The 13,592-nt window shown below is 47.2% G+C and overlaps 1 pseudogene; it reads right to left on the reverse strand.

Annotated features, from left to right (window-relative positions):
* Positions 1-5,406: 5,406 nt before the first annotated feature.
* The window catches only part of LOC133680084 (uncharacterized), a 195,261-nt pseudogene continuing 187,075 nt past the window's right edge, over positions 5,407-13,592 (reverse strand).

The raw sequence follows: 13,592 nt of genomic DNA on the forward strand, positions 1-13,592 counted from the left end.
AAACTCCAGTAAAAGTTTGATCGCGATCCAACGGTCGGATCACACGTTATGGCCCTTTTTAACCGTTACTCTAGCCGGCACTAACATACCTCCACCTCACCAAGTGTGGATTCCACATCCACTCTAGAGAAAAGGGCCTCCACAAACTCCAGTAAAAGTTTGATCGTGATCCAACGATCAGATCAAAAGTTATGGCACTTTGGAACCGTTGGTCTAGCCTGGCGCTAGTAGACCTCCACGTCTCGGAGTATGGATTCCACATGCACTCCATAGAAAAGGGCCTCCGGAAACTCCAGTAAAAGTTTGATCGCGATCCAACGGTTGGATCACACGTTATGGCCCTTTTTAACCGTTACTCTAGCCGGCACTACCATACCTTCACCTCACCAAGTGTGGATTCCACATCCAATCCAGAGAAAAGGGCCTCCACAAACTCCAGTAAAAGTTTGATCGCGATCCAACGATCGGATCAAAAGTTATGGCACTTTGGAACCATTGGTCTAGCCTGGCGCTAGTAGACCTCCATGTCTCGGAGTATGGATTCCACATGCACTCCATAAAAAAGGGCCTCCGGAAACTCCAGTAAAAGTTTGATCGCGATCCAACGGTCGGATCAAAAGTTATGACCCTTTCAAACCGTTACTCTAGCCTGGCGCTACCAGACCTCCACCTCACCGAGTATCGATTTCACATGCACTCCATGAAAAAGAGCCTCCGAAAACACCAGTAAAAGTTTGATCGCGATCCAACGGTCGGATCAAAAGTTATAGCCTTTTGGAACCGTTACTCTAGCTTGGCGCTGCCAGACCTCCACGTCACCGAGCATGGATTCCACATGCACTCCATAGAAAAGGGCCTCCGAAAACTCCTGTAAAAGTTTGATCGTGATCCAACGATCAGATCAAAAGTTATAGCCTTTTCAAACCGTTACTCTAGCCTGGCGCTACCAGACCTCCAAGTCATCGACTATGGATTCCACAAGCACTCTATGGAAAAGGGCCTCCGGAAACTCCAGTAAAAGTTTGATCGCGATCCAACGGTTGGATCAATAGTTATGGCCCTTTAGATTTGTTACTCTAGCTTGGCGTTACCAGACCTCCACGTCACGGAATATGGATTCCACATGCACTCCCTGGAAAAGGGCCTCCGGAAACTCCTGTAAAAGTTTGATCGCAATCCAATGGTTAGATAAAAAGTTATGGCCTTTTTGGAACCGTTACTCTAGCTTGGCGCTACCTGACCTCCACCTCACCGAGTATGGATTTCACATGCACTCCATGGAAAAAGCCTCCTAAAACACCAGTAAAAGTTTGATCGCAATCCAATGGTCGGATGAAAAATTATAGCCCTTTGAAACCGTTACTCTAGCTTGGCGCTACCAAACCTCCACCTCACAGAGTATGGATTCCACACGCACTCGATGGAAAAGGGCCTTTGGAAACTCCAGTAAAAGTTTGATCGCGATCCAACAGTCGAATGAAAAGTTATAGCCCTTTGGAACCGTTACTCTAGCCTGGCGCTAACAAACCTCCACCTCACAGAGAGTATGGATTCCACATGCACTCGATGGAAAAGGGCCTCCGGAAACTATAGTAAAAGTTTGATCGCGATCCAACGGTCGGATCAAAACTTATGGCCTTTTCGAACCGTTATTCTAGCCTAATGCTACCAGACCTCCACCTCACCGACTATAGATTTCACATGCACCCCATGGAAACGAGCCTTCGCAAACACCACTAAAAGTTTTATCGCTATCCAACGGTCAGATCAAAAGTTTTGGCACTTTGGAACCGTTACTCTAGCCTGGCGTTACCAGACCTCTACGTCCTCGAGTGTGGATTCCATATGCACTCCTTGGAAAAGGTCCTGCAGAAACTCCAGTCAAAGTTTGATCGCGATCCAACGATCGGATCAAAAGTTATGGCCCTTTTTAACCGTTACTCTAGCCTCACACAACCATACCTCCACCTCACCGAGTATGGATTCCACATCTACTCCATGGAAAAAGGCCTCCACAAACTCCAGTAAAAGTTTGATCGCGATCCAACGGTCGAACAAAAAGTTATGGCCCATTTTAATCGTTACTCTAGCCTGGCACTACCATACCTCCACCTTACCGAGTATGGATTCCTCATCCACTACAGGGAAAAGGGCCTCCAGAAACTACAGTAAAAGTTAAATCGCGATCCAACGGTTGGATCAAAAGTTATGGACTTTTTTAACCGTTACTCTAGCCTCTCACTACCATACCTTCAGCTCACCGAGTATGGATTCCACATCAACTCCAGGGAAAAGAGCCTCCAGAAACTCCAGTAAAACTTTGATCGCGATCCAACAGTCAGATCAAAAGTTATGGTCTTTTGGAACCGTTAGTCTAGACTGGTGCTACCAGACCTCCACGTCACCGAGTATGGATTCCACATGCACTCCATGGAAAAGGGCCTCTGGAAACTCCAGTAAAAGTTTGATGGCGATCCAACGGTCGAATAAAAAGTTATGGCCCTTTTTAACCGTTACTCTAGCCTGGCACTACCATACCTCCACGTCACCGAGTATGGATTCCACATCCACTACAGGGAAAAGGGCCTCCAGAAACTACAATAAAAGTTCAATTGCGATCCAACGGTTGGATCAAAAGTTATGGCCTTTTTTAACCGTTACTCTAGCCTGGCACTACCATACCTCCACGTCACCGAGTATGGATTCCACATCCACTACAGGGAAAAAGGCCTCCAGAAACTACAATAAAAGTTCAATTGCGATCCAACGGTTGGATCAAAAGTTATAGCCTTTTTTAACCGTTACTCTAGCCTGTCACTACCATACCTCCAGCTCACCGAGTATGGATTCCACATCAACTCCAGGGAAAAGGGCCTCCAGAAACTCCAGTAAAAGTTTGATCGCGATCCAACAGCCGTATCAAAAGTTATGGCCCTTTGGAACGGTTACTCTAGCCTGGCGCTACTAGACCTCCACGTCACCTAGTATGGATTCCACATCAACTCCAGGGAAAAGGGCCTCCGGAAACTCCTGTAAATGTTTGATCGCGATCCAACGGTCGGATCAAAAGTTATGGCCCTTTGGAACCGTTAGTCTTGCCTGGCCCTACCAGACCTCCATGTCACCAAGTATGGATTCCACATGCACTTCATGGAAAAGGGCCTCCGTAAACTCCAGTAAAGTTTGATCGCGATCAAACGGTCGAATCAAACATTATGGCCCTTTGGAAACCGTTACTCTAGCTTGGCGCTACCAGACCTCCACCTCACAGAGAGTATGGATTCCACAGGCACTCGATGGAAAAGGGCCTCCGGAAACTCTAGTAAAAGTTTGATCGCGATCCAATGGTCGGATCAAAAGTTATGACCCTTTCGAACCGTTACTCTAGCCTGGCGCTACCAGACCTCCACCTAACCGACTATGGATTTCACATGCACTCCATGGAAACGAGCCTTCGCAAACACCACTAAAAGTTTTATCGCTATCCAACGGTCAGATCAAAAGTTATGGCCCTTTGGGAACCGTTACTCTAGCTTGGCGCTACCAGACCTCCACCTCACCGACTATGGATTTCACATGCACTCCATGGAAACGAGCCTCCGAAAACACCAGTAAAAGTTTGATCGCAATCCAACGGTCGGATCAAAAGTTATGGCATTTTGGAACCGTTACTCTAGCCTGGCGCTACCAGACCTCCAAGTCATCGAGTATGGATTCCACATGCACTCCCTGGAAAAGGGCCTCCGGAAACTCCTGTAAAAGTTTGATCGCCATCCAACGGTTGGATAAAAAGTTAAGGCCCTTTTGGAATCGTTCCTCTAGCCTGGCGCTACCAGACCTCCACGTCACCGAGTATGGATTACATAAGCACTCTATAGAAAAAGGCCTCCGGAAACTCCAGTAAAAGTTTAATCGCGATCCAACGATCGGATCAAAAGTTATGGCCCTTTGGAACCGTTACTCTAGCCTGGCGCTACCAGACCTCCACCTCACCGAGTATCGATTTCACATGCACTCCATGAAAAAGAGCCTCCGAAAACACCAGTAAAAGTTTGATTGCGATCCAACGGTCAGATCAAAAGTTATAGCCCTTTGGAACCGTTACTCTAGCCTGGCACTACCAGACCTCCACGTCATCGACTATAGATTCCACAAGCACTCTATAGAATAGGGACTCCAGAAACTCCAGTAAAAGTTTGATCGCAATCCAACGGTCGGATCAAAAGTTATGGCCTTTTCAAACCGTTACTCTAGCCTGGCGCTACCAGACCTCCACGTCACCGAGTATGGATTCCACAAGCACTCGATGGAAAAGGGCCTCCGCAAAACTCTAGTAAAAGTTTGCTCGCGATCCAACGGTCGGATCAAAAGTTATAGCCCTTTTGAACCATTACTCTAGCCTGGAGCTACCAGATCTCCACCTCACCGACTATGGATTTCACATGCACTCTATGGAAACAAGCCTCCGAAAGCACCAGTAAATGTTTGATCGCTATCCAACGGTCAGATCAAAAGTTATGGCACTTTTTAACCGTTACTCTAGCCTGCGCTACCATACCTCCACCTCCTCGAGTGTAGATTCCATATGCACTTCTTGAAAAAGGGACTCCGGAAACTCCAGTAAAAGTTTGATCGCGATCCAACGATCGGATCACATGTTATGGCCCTTTTTAACCGTTACTCTAGCCGGCACTACCATACCTCCACCTCACCGAGTGTGGATTCCACATCCACTCTAGAGAAAAGGGCCTTCACAAATTCCAGTAAAAGTTTGATCGCGATCCCACGACCGGATCAAAAGTTATGGCACTTTGGAATCGTTGGTCTAGCCTGGCGCTAGCAGACCTCCACGTCTCTGAGTATGGATTCCACATTCGCTCCATGGAAAAGGGCCTCCGCAAACTCCTGTTAAAGTCTGATCACGATCCAACGGTCGGATCAAAAGTTATGGCCCTTTCGAACCGTTATTGTAGCTTAGCGCTACCAGACCTCCACGTCACCGAGTATGGATTCCACAAGCACTCTATAGAAAAGGGCCTCCGGAAACTCCAGTAAAAGTTTGATCGCGATCCAACAGTTGGATCAAAAGTTATGGCCCTTTCAAACCGTTACTCTAGCCTGGCACTACCAGACCTCCACGTCACCGAGTATGGATTCCACAAGCACCATATAGAAAAGGGCCTCCGGAAACTCCAGTAAAAGTTTGATCGCCTTCCAACCGTCGGATCAAAAGTTATGGCCCTTTGGAACCGTTACTCTAGCCTGGCGCTACGAGACCTCCACGTCACCGAGTATCGATTTCACATGCACTCCATGAAAAAGAGCCTGCGAAAACACTAGTAAAAGTTTGATCGTGATCCAACGGTCGGATCAAAAGTTATAGCCCTTTGGAACCATTACTAGGCGTTACCAGACCTCCACGTCAGGGAATATGGATTCCACATGCACTCCCTGGAAAATGGCCTTCAGAAACTCCTGTAAAAGTTTGTTCGCAATCCAATGGTCGGATAAAAAGTTATGGCCCTTTGGGAACCGTTACTCTAGCTTGGCGCTACCAGACCTCCACCTCACCGAGTATGGATTTCACATGCACTCCATGGAAAAGAGCCTCCTAAAACACCAGTAAAAGTTTGATCGCGATCCAATGGTCAGATGAAAAGTTATAGCTCTTTGGAACCGTTACTCTAGCCTGGCGCTACCACACCTCCACCTCACAGAGTATGGATTCCACACGCACTCGATGGAAAAGGGCCTCTGAAAACTCTAGTAAAAGTTTGATCGCAATCCAACAGTCGAATGAAAAGTTATAGCCCTTTGGAACCGTTACTCTAGCCTGGCGCTACCAAACCTCCACCTCACAGAGAGTATGGATTCCACAGGCACTCGATGGAAACGGGCTTCCGGAAACTCTAGTAAAAGTTTGATCGCGATCCAATGGTCGGATCAAAAGTTATGGCCCTTTCGAACCGTTACTCTAGCCTGGCGCTACCACACCTCCACCTCACAGAGTATGGATTCCACACGCACTCGATGGAAAAGGGCCTCTGGAAACTCTAGTAAAAGTTTGATCGCGATTCAACAGTCGAATGAAAAGTTATAGCCCTTTGGAATCGTTACTCTAGCCTGGCGCTACCAAACCTCCACCTCACAGAGAGTATGGATTCCATAGGCACTCGATGGAAAAGGGCCTCCGGAAACTCTAGTAAAAGTTTGATCGCGATCCAATGGTCGGATCAAAAGTTATGGCCCTTTCGAACCGTTACTCTAGCCTGGCGCTACCAGACCTCCACCTCACCAACTATGGATTTCACATGCACTCCATGGAAACGAGCCTTCGCAAACACCACTAAAAGTTTTATCGCTATCCAACGGTCAGATCAAAAGTTATGGCACTTTGAAACCGTTACTCTAGCCTGGCGTTACTAGACCTCTACGTCCCCGAGTGTGGATTCCATATGCACGCCTTGGAAATGGTCCTGCAGAAACTCCAGTAAAAGTTTGATCGCGATCCAACGATCGAATCAAAAGTTATGGCCCTTTTTAACCGTTACTCTAGCCTGGCACTACCATACCTCTACCTCACCGAGTATGGATTCCACATCTACTCCATGGAAAAGGGCCTTCAGAAACTCCAGTAAAAGTTTGATCGCGATCCAACAGTCAGATTAAAATTTATGGCCCTTTGGAACCGTTACTCTAGCCTGGCGCTACCAGACCTCCACGACACAGAGTATGGATTCCACATGCACTACATGGGAAAGGACCTCTGTAAACTCTAGTAAAAGTTTGATCGCGACCCAACGGTCGGATCAAAAGTTATGGCCCTTTCGCACCGTTACTCTATCCTGGCGCTACCAGACCTCCATGTCACCGAGTATGGATTCCACATGCACTCCATTGAAAAAGGCCTCCGCAAACTCCTGTAAAAGTTTGATCGCGATCTAACGGTCGGATCAAAAGTTATGACCCTTTTTAACCGTTACTCTACCCTGGCACTACCATACCTACACCTCACCGATTGTGGATTCCACTTCCACTCCAGAGAAAAGGGCCTCCACAAACTCCAGTAAAAGTTTAATCGCGATCCAATGGTTGGATCAAAAGTTATAGCCATCTAGAACCATTAGTCTAGCCTGGCGCTACCAGACCTCCACGCCACCGAGTATGGACTCCACATGCACTCCATGGAAAAGGGCTTCCGAAAACTCCAGTAAATGTTTGATCGCGATCCAACGGTCGGATCAAAAGTTATGGCCCTTTCAAACCTCTACTATAGCTTGGTGCTACCAGACCTGCACGTCACCGAGTATGGATTCCACAAGCACTCGATGGAAAAGGGCATCCGGGAACTCCAGTAATAGTTTGATCGCGATCCAACGGTTGGATCAAAAGTTATGGCCCTTTTGCACCGTTACTCTAGCCTGGCGCTACTAAACCTCCACGTCACCGAGTGTGGATTCCACATGCACTCCATGGAAAAGAGCCTCTGCAAACTCCTGTAAAAGTATGATCGCGATCCAATGATCGTATCAAAAATTATTGCCCTTTCGAACCGTTACTCTAGCCTCGCGTCACCAGACCTCCACCTCACAGAGTATGGATTCCACATGCACTCCATGGTAAAGGGCCTCCGCAAACTCCTATAAAAGTTTGATCGCGATCCAACGATCGTATCAAAAATTATTGCCCTTTCGAACCGTTACTCTAGCCTGCCGTGACCAGACCTCCACCTCACAGATTATGGATTCCACATGCACTCCATGGAAAAGGGCCTCCGCAAACTCCTGTAAAAGTTTGATCGCGATCTAACGGTCGGATCATAAGTTATGGCCCTTTTTAATCGTTACTCTACGCTGGCACTACCATACCTCTACCTCACCGAGTGTGGATTCCACATCCACTCTAGAGAAAAGTGCCTCCACAAACTCCAGTAAAAGTTTGATCGCGATCCAATGGTTGGATCAAAAGTTATGGCCCTTTGGAATCGTTACTCTAGCCTGGGGTTACCAGACCTCCACGTCATAGAGTATGGATTCCACATGCACTCCATGGAAAAGGGCCTCCGTAAACTCTAGTAAAAGTTTGATCGCGATCCAGCGAAAGGATCAAAAGTTGTGGCCCTTTTGAACCGCTACTATAGCTTGGCGCTACCAGACCTCCACGTCACCGAGTATGGATTCCACATGCACTCCATCAAAAAGGGCCTCCGCAAACTCCTGTAAAAGTTTGATCGCGATCCAACGGTCGGATCAAAAGTTATGGCCCTTATTAACCGTTACTCTACCCTGGCACTACCATACCTCCACCTCACCGAGTGTGGATTCCACATCCACTCCAGAGAAAAGGGCCTCCTCAAACTCCAGCAAAAGTTTGATCGCGATCCGACGGTCGGATCAAAAGTTATGGCCCTCTGGAAACATTAGTCTAGCCTGTCGCTACCAGACCTCCACGTCACCGAGTATGGAATCCACATGCACTCCATGGAAAAGGTCCTCCGAAAACTCCAGTAAATATTTGATCGCGATCCAACAGTCAGATTTAAATTATGGCCCTTTGGAACCGTTACTCTAGCATGGCGCTACCACACCTCCATGTCACCGAGTATGGATTCCACATGCATTCCATGGAAAAGGGCTCCGAAAAGTCCAGTAAATGTTTGATCGCGATCCAACGGTCGGATCACAAGTTAAGGCCCTTTTGAACCGCAACTATAGCTTGGCGCTACCAGACCTCTACGTCATCGAGTATGGATTCCACAAGCACTCGATGGAAAAGGGCCTCCGGAAACTCTAGTAAATGTTTGATCGCGATCCAGCGATCGGATCAAAAGTTATGGCCCTTTTTAACCGTTACTCTAGCCTTGCACTACCATACCTCCACCTCACCTAGTATGGATTTCACATCTACTCCATGGAAAAGGGCCACCAAAAACTCCAGTAAAAGTTTGATCGTGATCCAACAGTTGGATTAAATGTTATGGCCATTTCGAACCGTTACTCTAGCCTGGCGTTACCAGACCTGCACGTCACCGACTATGGATTCCATATGCACTCCATGGAAAAGGGCCTCCGTAAACTCCAGTAAAAGTTTGATCGCATTCCAACGGTCGGATCAAAAGTTATGGCCCTTTCCCACCGTTACTCTAGCCTGGTGCTACCAGACCTCCACCTCACCGAGTGTTGATTCCACATCCACTCCAGAGAAAAAGGCCTCCGCAAACTGCAGTAAAAGTTTGATCGCGATCCGACGGTTGGATCAAAAGTTAAGGCCCTTTTGAACCGCAACTATAGATTGGCGCTACCAGACCTCCACGTCAACGAGTATGGATTCCACTAGCACTCGATGGAAAAGGGCCTACGGAAACTCCAGCAACAGTTTGATCGCGATCCAACGGTCAAATCAAAAGTTATGGCCCTTTTTAACCGTTACTCTAGCCTTGCACTACCATACCTTCACCTCACCGAGTATGGATTCCACATCTACTCCATGGACAAGGGCCTCCGAAAACTCCAGTAAAAGTTTCATCGCGATTCAATGGTCGGATCAAAAGATATGGCCCTTACGAACCGTTACTCTAGCCTGGCTCTACCACACCTCCACCTCACCGAGTATGGATTCCACATGCACTACATGGAAAAGGGCCTCCGAAAACTCTAGTAAAAGTTTGACCGCGATCCACCGGTCTGATCCAAAGTTATGGCCCTTTCGAACCGTTACTCTAGCCTGGCGCTACCAGGCCTCCACCTCACCGAAAATGGATTCCACATGCACTCCATGGACAAAGGCCTCCGAAAACTCCAGTAAAAGTTTGATCGCGATCCAACGGTCGGATGCAAAGTTATGGACCTTTCGAATCATTACTCTAGCTTGGCACTACCAGACCTCCACCTCACCGAGTATGGATAGCACATGCACTCCATGGAAATGGGCCTCCGAAAACTCCAGTAAAAGTTTGATCGCCATCCAACGATCGGATCAAAAGATATTGCCCTTTCAAAACGTTACTCTAGCCTCCCGTGACCAGACGTCCACCTCACCGTGTATGGATTCCATATGCACTCCATGGAAAAGGGCCTCCGGAAACTCCAGTAAAAGTTTGATCGCGATCCAACAGTCGGATCCAAAGTTATGGCCCATTAGAACCATTACTCTAGCCTGGCGCTACCAGGCCTCCACCTCACCGAGTATGGATTCCACATGCACTCTATGGACAAGGGCCTCCGAAAACTCCAGTAAAAGTTTGATCGCGATCCAACGGTCGGATGCAAAGTTATGGACCTTTCGAATCCTTACTCTAGCCTGGCGCTACCAGGCCTCCGAAAACTCCAGTAAAAGTTTGATCGCGATCCAACGGTCGGATCAAAAGTTATGGCCCTTTCGAACCATTACTCTAGCCAGGCGCTACCAGACCTCCACCTCACCGAGTATGGATTCCATATCTACTCCATGGAAAAGGGCCTCCGTAAACTCCAGTAAAAGTTTGATCGCATTCCGACGGTTGGATCGAAAGTTAATGCCCTTTTGAACCGCAACTATAGCTTGGGGCTACCAGACCTCCACGTCACCGAGTATGGATTCCACTAGCACTCGATGGAAAAGGGCCTCCAGAAACTCCAGTAATAGTTTGATCGCGATCCAACGGTCGGATCAAAAGTTATGACCCTTTTTAACCGTTACTCTAGCCTTGCACTACCATACCTCCACCTCACCGAGTATGGATTCCACATCTACTCCATGGAAAAAGGCCTCCAAAAACTCCTGTAAAAGTTTGATCGCGATCCAACGGTCGGATCAAAAGTTATGGCCCTTTTTAACTGTTACTCTAGCCTGGCGCTACCAAACCTCCACGTCACCGAGTATGGATTCCACATGCACTCCATGGAAAAGGGCCTCCGAAAAGTCCAGTAAATGTTTGATCGCGATCCGACGGTTGGATCAAAAGTTAAGGCCCTTTTGAACCGCAACTATAGCTTGGCGCTACCAGACCTCCACGTTACCGAGTATGGATTCCACTAGCACTCGATGGAAAAGGACCTCTTGAAACTCCAATAATAGTTTGATCGCGATCCAACGGTCGGATCAAAAGTTATGGCCCTTTTTAGCCGTTACTCTAGCCTGGCACTACCATACCTCCACCTCACCGAGTATGGATTCCGCATCTACTCCATGGAAAAGGGCTTCCACAAACTCCAGTAAAAGTTTGATCGCGATCCAACAGTCGGATTAAAAGTTATGGCCCTTTGGAACCGTTACTCTAGCCTGGCGCTACTAGAGCTCCACGTCACAGAGTATGGATTCCACATGCACTCTATGGAAAAGGGCCATGACCAAACAAAGGAAAGTCAATCACAACGCTGAAATATTTGAAACTTTCAAACAGGTTCTAGAACTCGAGATATGGGCTGAACACTGAACAGTGTCTGGGTTGTAGGACAGATTCAGACTTCTTCGTTGTTGCTACAATTTGGGCTTGAAAACGGCCTTTTTAAATCTTGGGCTCCACATGAAAGTTGTAGGCCTATGTCTTATCTTTCCATCCATATAAAATGGACCTAAATCCAAGATCTACAGCTCCAGATATGACCCAATTACAGAACAGTGTTCCAGTTTGGACTGCACCAACATCTCTTTTCTAAGTTTGGCCATCTCTTTGTCCTTTCAATTTCAGTACTTCAACTCATCAATCAATTCTTTCATTTATGTGATAGGCCTGCATTTAAGATGAACATTTACCATAAATTAAAGGTATCTTATATAATTAGATATGTTATTATAAAACATGCTTTAGTTAAGGAGTTATTGATACTTTAAGTAAAAGTTTGATCGCGATCCAACGGTCGGATCAAAAGTTATGATCGTTTCGAACCATTGCTCTAGCCTGGCGTTACCAGACCTCCACCTCACCGAATATGAATTCCACATGCACTCAATGGAAAAGGGCATCCGGAAACTCCAGTAAAACTTTGATCGTGATCCAACGATCCGATCAAAAGTTATAACCGTTTCGAACCGTTACTCAAGCCTGGCGCTACCACACCTCCACCTCACAGTGTATGGATTCCACATGCACTCCATGGAAAAGGGCCTCCGGAAATTCTAGTAAAATTTCGATCGCGATCCAACGGTCGGATCCAAAGTTATGGCCCTTTCGAACCGTTACTCTAGTGTGGCGCTACCAGACCTCCACATCACCGAGTATGGATTCCACAAGCACTTCTTGGAAAACAGCATCCGAAAACTCCAGTAAAAGTTTGATCGTGATCCAACGGTCAGATCAAAAGTTATGGTCGTTTCGAACCGTTGCTCTCGCCAAGCGCTACCACAGCTACACCTCACCTAGTATGGATTCCACATGCACTTCATGGAAAAGGGCCTCTAGAAACTCCAGTAAAAGTTTGATCGCGATCCAACGATCGGATCAAAAGTTATGACCGTTTCGAACCGTTGCTCTAGCGTGGCGCTACCAGACCTCCACCTCACCGAGTATTGATTCCACATCCACACCATGGACAAGGGCTTCTGAAAACTCCAGTAAAAGTTTCATCGCGATCCAATGGTCGGATCAAAAGATATAGCCCTTTCGAACCGTTACTCTAGCCTAGCGCTACCAGACATCTACCTCACCAAGTATGGATTGCACATGCACTCCATTGAAATGAGTCTGCGAAAACTACAGTAAAAGTTTGATCGCTATCCAACGGTGGGATCAAAAGTTATGGCCCTTTCGAACTGTTCCTCAAGCCTGGTGCTACCAGACCTCTACCTAACCGTGTATGGATTCCACATCCACACCATGGCCAAGGTCCTCTGAAAACTCCAGTAAAAGTTTCTTCGCGATCCAATGGTCAGATCAAAAGATATGGCCCTTTCGAACCGTTACTCTAGCCTAGCGCTACCAGACATCTACCTCACCAAGTATGGATTGCACATGCACTCCATTGAAATGAGCCTGCGAAAACTACAGTAAAAGTTTAATCGCTATCCAACGGTGGGATCAAAAGATATGGCAATTTCGAACCGTTACTCTAGCCTGGCTCTACCAGACCTCCACCTCACCGAGTATGGATTCCACATGCACTCCATGGAAAAGGGCCTCCCAAAACTCTAGTAAAAGTTTGATCGCGTTCCAACGGTCAGATCCAAAGTTATGGTGCTTTCCAACCGTTACTCTAGCGTGGCGCTACCAGACGTCCACCTCACCGAGTATGGATTGCAAATGCACTCCATTGAAAAGAGCCTCCGAAAACTCCAGTAAAAGTTTGATCGCGATCCAATGACAGAATTAAAAGTTATTACCCTTTCAAAACGTTACTCTAGCCTGCCGTGACCAGACGTCCACCTCACCGTGTATGGATTCCATATGCACTCTATGGAAAAGGGCCTCCGGAAACTCCAGTAAAAGTTTGATCGCGATCCAACTGTCAGATCCAAAGTTATGGCCGTTTTGAACCGTTGCTCTCGCATAACGCTACCAGAGCTACACCTCACCTAGTATGGATTCCACATGCACTTCATGGAAAAGGGCCTCCGAAAACTCCAGTAAAAGTTTGATCGCGATCCAACGGTGGGATCAAAAGTTATGACCGTTTCGA

The sequence above is a fragment of the Populus nigra genome, chromosome 19 (assembly GCF_951802175.1).
Source record: "Populus nigra chromosome 19, ddPopNigr1.1, whole genome shotgun sequence".
Lineage (NCBI taxonomy): Eukaryota > Viridiplantae > Streptophyta > Magnoliopsida > Malpighiales > Salicaceae > Populus > Populus nigra.